Genomic DNA, 6,698 nt, shown 5'->3' with positions numbered 1-6,698 from the left:
CAGCTTCCAGGATCTAATGCCTGATGATCTGAGGTGGAGCTGATAAAATAATAAAAGAAATAAAATGGGCAGAATAAAGGTGATGCACTTGAATCAGCCCAAAACCATTTCTGCCCCTTGGCCCGTGGAAAAACTGTCTGCCACAAAATAGGCTCCTGAGCCCAGAAAGGTTGGGGACCACCGCTCTACTGTATCAAGATGTAAACACCCTGAGAAGTGTTTTCTGTAATACTTTACAAAATAAGCAACCTGATCCTTCCTTCTAGAAAGAGCACAGGTGTTCACTTTGATTTACACTTTGTATCATCCCTGGGAAGCAGGTTGTGCTTTGCCCATGTTACAGATGAACCAGCCAAGAAGAGACTGTGTACAAGGCAGGAGTCACGCTTTAGATCTGTTGTTTTGGAGTCCACTCCTAAAGCCTGGATTTATTTCCTTCAGAGTATTTAAAAGGCACCCAATAAATGAACACCAATGTTCTGGAAGCTTTTAATGACAGTAGATTTGAAACAGTCCATAGATGCTTGCTTTATAGGCTTTTAATTAAATTAAGTCAGTAAAAATACCAGATGTATGCATTCATTCTGTCATATCTGGATGGCTTCTCCCTTATTCTTATTCTGGATTCCAGTGTGTATATTTCACCTCCATTTCAAACCAGTTTTGGCTGCCTGTTATGTACCCGGCACCTCCACGGCTGCTGTTAAGCATGAAGTGTTCCTGGGAAAAGGAGAACATGGTACTATGTATCTAGAATCCAGGAAGTCAGTGGAAGAACTTTAACGAACAGAATAAGCCTAGCATCACAGGATGGATAACAAGTCACTGGATTACAGAAAGCCATAGTGTTCTTTTGGACAGCTGAGCGTGGAAAGACCTACTGAAAGACCCTCTCTGCAACCATTTCTCTCATTTTAGATAAAGATGCTTCAGCAGAAACTCTGATCAGAGTATTCCCACATCCAACCAAACATCTATAATTAAAAGCTTTGCACCCGCCAAGCAGGAAGTTCCTCTCTGGGCCGGGTTCCTGCTTTTCATTCTGTTCCCTCTGTTGTTAAAACCAGCAACAACTTTTAAGAAAAAGTCCCCTCCATCTTGCCTCCCGCCGCGCAATTCAAAGCTTACGCCTTTGTCCCCTCGCGTCCCTCTACGAAAAACAAACTGCACCCATACTGCTCAAACGCTTGTCTCTGAGGATGACCCGCTTTCCCACCCGAGGTTCATCTAATCCAAAAGGAATGTTCCTTTTGTTGCATCAGAGCTGAAATGTTGAATGTTTTCAATCAAGCCTACATCCTTTCAGGCTCTCCGTATTATGTCTAGCAGAGGTGGAGGGTTCAATCCAGTCTTAATTAACAATTCTAATCTCAAAAATAGCAATGTCAACGATAAAAAGAAATCAGAGGAGATAGCACCACTGGCCTTACACATGTAGCAGATAAGCCTGCCCATAGCAATTCTAGCTTTGTTGTTGTTCTGTCGCTAAGTCGTGGCACCTCGTTGCCACCCCCATGGACTGGAGCCCACCAGGCTCCTCTGTCCGCTACTCTTTCCTGGAGTTTGCTCAAATTCACGTCCAACTGAACTCCGCAAACAGATGAGGATGGGATTCGAACCCACACACGCATGGCACAATGGATTAGGAGTCCATAGCCTTAACCACTGGGCCACCTCGTCACACAATTCCAGCTGTAAGCATTGCTATTTCCCCTCTAGCTCTCTCTCCATTTTCAGGCACGTCTCCCTTTAAAGGGCGGCACACTCACTGCTCAATCCCCACTCTCCCTAGACCCTTCTATCCCACTGTCATCCCACACACACCCCCACCCTCAGAACTGCCCTCTTGGAGATGACCAGTGACCTCTGCATCGCCCAGCTCAGTGGGCTCTAAACAAGCTGACATCTGTCATCTTCAGCACAGCACCTTTGTCACTCGCGAGAGGACCTTCTAAGTGGACTCCAACTGCCTTAATGTATTCCGGCTGCTGCCACAGGACACCTGGACTGAGACGCTTGTTCACAAGCCGCCTACGGGTTTGGAGACAGGAAATCCGGGACCAGTGTACCGGCAGACTCAGCGTGCGGTGAGGACCTGCTCCCTTGTCCGTAGATGCTGTCCCCTCCATGTGCCCTCACACACCGGTGGGCAGGGAGACTTCTCTGGGGTCTCTTTTATAAGAACATGAATCTCATTCAGGAGGACTTTGCTCTCATGACCTAATCCCCTCCCTAGTCTCTTGATCTTGTGACTGCATAGGGAGTTTCCTCCACTAGAAAGCCCAGCTCTCCTCATCTGTCAAGTGCGTTTCTATTCGGCATGTAAGCCTAGACTAAGAAGTTACTTTGTTCAGGAAGTCTTACTTATAACCACATCTCTATCCACTATGTGTGTGTTAGGCTCAGTCGTGTCCAACTCTTTGCAACCCCGTGGACTCCAGCCTACCAGGCTCTTCTGTCCAAGGAATTCTCCAGACAAGAATACCGGAGTGGGTAGCCATTCCCTTCTCCAGGGGCTCTTCGTGACCCAGGGATCGAATCCACCTTTGCCGCCTCCTCTAAGCTGTGAAGGCTGTTGAAAGCAATAGCTCCATGTTGGTGCTTACTGAGGTCTAACTGGTCACGTTTTGCCTCTCCTAGACCAGGATTTCTCAATCTTGGCAATTTTCATTTTGTACTTGTTAATCCTTGTGGTGGGAGATGGTCCAGCCCATTATGAGACCTTCATAGTATCCCTGATTGTTACTCCCTAGACACGTACCCTAGTCCTGACAATCAAAAATGTCTACAGACAGCGCCAAACGCCCCCAGTCCTGAACAATCACCCCCAGTTGAGACCCTCTGCTCTGAACTGCAGGATTCACTTTAAGCTAAGTACTCATCATCCTCATCAAGCATGGGATGTGGACATGCAAGTAGTCAGTGCATGTTTATTAAATGAAATCTATTGACCAGATGATGTCCTAAGCCTTATGAATCAACTATTTAAAGATAAATCTTGAAATGACACTAACTTAACTATGAATAGGTCATCCTTTGCGTATGGCATTGTGGACTCATGAAAGGAAATGATTGTATCTTAGTTGATTCACAAAAGATGACTCAGTTTCTGCTCTGGAGATAATAACTCATTATATAAAATAATTACTTTATGAAAGTATTCTATTTATTTCAGTGGGAAAACCGGCAATTAAAATCAGGATAGGTCAGCATGTCGTTTCAATTTTTATACAAAGAAAAGAACATCTTTGCAGTATATATCATGTTTCAATTGATGCTTTCCCCTGCATTGTTACATTAAATCTGGCTAAAGCGAGGAACTTGAGAGATAATGTAACACACTTGAAATACAGTCGAAATTACCTTACAACGAATCACTGGCAGTGACCCTTATGCTTTAAGATCTGTGCTTGATTAAAACTTGCATTTTAAACCTTAAATGAGGCCCACCAATTTCAAATCTCTTTCCTCCTCTTCCAAACCACACAACCAATTACATATGCATTTTCCTTCAAAAGCTTCATCTCTCAAAAGGATCCTGCCTGCCTTTATCCAAGGATTATGATGAGAGGCAAAACATGAGCCTTGATTCTCTTCTGAGAGAACTCCTAAGTAATTAAAAGTTTCGCAAGTGGAGAATCTGTCTGTTTGGGACAAAGTTTGGCTTCAAGCAATGAACCAAATTAAATTAAAACCTAAAAGTAATTGGTTATAAGTGTGTATGTATTGAATCTTACCCCCTGGTCTTTATTCTCCATAATCAATGATAAAATTCTTTTATGTCCTCTGAAATGGATTAACCAACTCAACAAGCCTGCCTCACTTTTCCCAGCTGTTCAACTGAAAGTTTTAGAAAGCCAAGTTCTGCGTGGTCTGGTGGAATGCAGTAACAGGAAGCCTTCTAATTTTGAGATTAATTACGTACTACTTAGAGAAGACCGAAGCAGTCCCTGAGGCTGACAGAGTGCCTAGTTGTCAGGTGTCACTAATAATGTCACATTTAAGGCATATCTTCTTCTCTCCTTTAAAGAGTTTTCGAATAATTTTAGCATTTTTGATCACTTTGTGATCTTATTGTCACTTTTAAGAATGCTTTACTTGATGTGCATTATTCAAAAAGTAGAAATCTTAAAGACAGAAAGATCCCTTAGATTGCATAGTTCTTCCAAAATAAGTACACAACAGATATGAAAAGTAAAAATCAATAATAAATACCAACACACTTGAGAGGTGACGTGTGTATTATCCTCAAATGTAATAATCTGAACATTAGGACACACAGCAAACTGAAGAAAGGATCTGAAGAAAATCTGACATAATGAACTGTTTGGTAAGTGAGCTCAGATCTCAGTCTCTTAAAACATCCCTGGGTCCGTCTAGATTTTTCCCACAATCCCAGAACTCTTGTCCAGTTAACTATTTCACATTTTCTTGAGTGTGGGAATAGATGATTCAAAATCTCACACTTCAAAAGTTAAACCCCCCAAAGGGCTAATTAGAGAGTTTGAAATAAACATGTACACACTGTTATATTTAAGTTGGACAACCAGCAAGTTCCACAGGGAACTCTGCTCAGTTTTAGGTGGCAGCCCGGTTGGGAGGGGGCCTTGGGGGAGAAAGGATCCATTATATGTATGATTGAGTCCCTTTGCTGTCCACCTGAAACTATCACAATATTGTTAATCAGTTATACTCCAATATAAAATTAAAAGTTAAAAAAAATTAAACCGCTAGCTTCCTCCTGCCATCTAAGAGTAACTCCTACTTCTCAATGCATCCTTCATTTCAAGTGATTGGCAAGTACGTGGTGCAGTGGGCCCCACCAGCAAAAATTAGATTAATTCTTTGATTTATGAGAATATCCCTAGTCTTAGAAAATATACTGATATATTTAGGAGTAAAGAGCCATACAAAAGTAACTTATGCTTCAGGGATTCAGGACACAAATGACATCGTTTATGTATATTACACTATAGACTCATACCAAGAGTGGGGGGAGATGTGAAGCAAACAGGGTAAAATGTGAGCAAGCATCGCTTGAACTACACTTGCCCCCTCCTGTCAGTTTCAGATTATTTCCTAGGTCAGCTTTTGTTTTTTTAATGGTATTATCACCCACTCTTCTCTCCCTCACCCATGCTGAGGTCATCAGAAAAGCCATACTGACTCTACTCTAAATAGGATCCACAATCTGGCCATGTCTCCCCCTCTGCCACGCTGGCTCCTGGCCTGAGCCCAAGGTCCCTGCTGCAAGAGCCTCCAGCGCAGCCCCGACTTCCTGTGGTTGGGACCAACCCCTGAAGGGCCTCATTCTCTGCTCACAAGCCTCGCCTGAGCATCCAGGTGACGGCCCGATGACACTGGCGTGACCCGCCTCCTCAACTGGTCTTCCCACAGGTGTCTAGGCAGCTGGCTCCAAGATCACAAGCCACCTCCACCAGCCTGGTTTCCTCTGAACGGCCTCTTCACCTCAGTCCTCTCTTGTTTTTCTCGATCAGGGATGAGAACACTTGTCCTTCAGGGCCAGAGCCAATATTTTCAGCCACGTGGCCTCTGCACAGTCACTCGGCTCTCCTTATAGTGGGGCTTCCCTGGTGGCTCAGCGGTAACAAGGCTGCCTGAAGTGCAAGCGACCCAGGTTCAGTCCCTGGGTTGCGAAGGTCCGCCGGAGGAGGGCACGGCAACCCACTCTAGTCTTCTTGCCTGGAGAATCCCCATGGTCAGAGGAGCCTGGCGGGCTACAGCTCAAAGAGTCACAGAAGAGTCAGACACGACTGAAGCAACCTGGCACGCACTCTGTGCATCAAGATACTTAGAGACTGTCAGTACATTTGTATTGAGTGAAGAAATCGATCGTGACAACAAGATCAGGGTAAGAATAAAGAAGGCTAAGCTGTGACGAGAGGAGACTTCAGGGGAAAGCACATCTGACTAGAGAAGTTGCTAGCAATCTTCGTCAATTACAGAAAATGCAGATGATAGTTCTGGGTGTGGTTGGTCAGCCACAACCCAGAGGGCTTTGTTCCATCGCCAATGCCCACACTTTTCAGGAAGTTATAACAGTGTCCAGGGCTTTAAGAGAAGCACAGCCAAGACAGTGAAAGGCAGGAAACTTGACATTTGAGGAAGAGTTGGAAAAACCTAAAGTGGAGGCATTGAGGCTTAGCCTAAGAAAGCAGAGATTTAGAGTAACATGCTCACAGTCTCCAAATACTTAGAGTTGTCAGATTGGAGGATTAAATTCTCCCCGTTGCTCCAGAAATCAAACTACATTGTGAAAATTATAGAGAGGTTGATTTTAGTCCAATGGAAGGGAAGAACTTTCTAGGGACTCGAGCCATCTGAAAACAAGATGTGTTTCCATCTGAAGACATGTGCTTCTCATCACCAGGCGTGTTCCAACTACTTGTCAGGGCCAGCCTGGCAGCACCTGGGCAGGAGGTCAAGATCTTCACCCAACCAACCAAGGTTCCTCTAGACTCTGTGATCAGATGATTCTACAAGAAGTCTTAAGGAGGAAATGCATCCAGAAGCAGAACTGATAAGCCAACATGGCAGCTCACAAGGCAGTTGAGGTTATTAGGTAGGGCTCCAGACTAGTCCAGTAGACATGCTCAGAGGAAACTATTTCAATTAATCATCTTGAATTCAGACAAAGCACAAAAGATATTTGGGCAAAAAAAAAATCTTAGGACAGT

The 6,698-nt window shown here is 44.1% G+C and overlaps 1 non-coding gene across 1 annotated transcript; it reads right to left on the bottom strand.

Annotated features, from left to right (window-relative positions):
• Positions 1 to 1,598: 1,598 nt before the first annotated feature.
• On the bottom strand, positions 1,599 to 1,680 carry TRNAR-CCU (transfer RNA arginine (anticodon CCU)). The gene has a single exon. It is a non-coding gene; the product is annotated as a tRNA-Arg (tRNA).
• Positions 1,681 to 6,698: the final 5,018 nt, after the last annotated feature.

Source organism: Moschus berezovskii, chromosome 13, assembly GCF_049115385.1.
Source record: "Moschus berezovskii isolate FMDL1 chromosome 13, NW_MosBer_1.0, whole genome shotgun sequence".
NCBI lineage: Eukaryota > Metazoa > Chordata > Mammalia > Artiodactyla > Moschidae > Moschus > Moschus berezovskii.
Note: the sequence above shows the minus strand (reverse complement) of the source record. Positions and strands in the feature narration are given on the sequence as shown.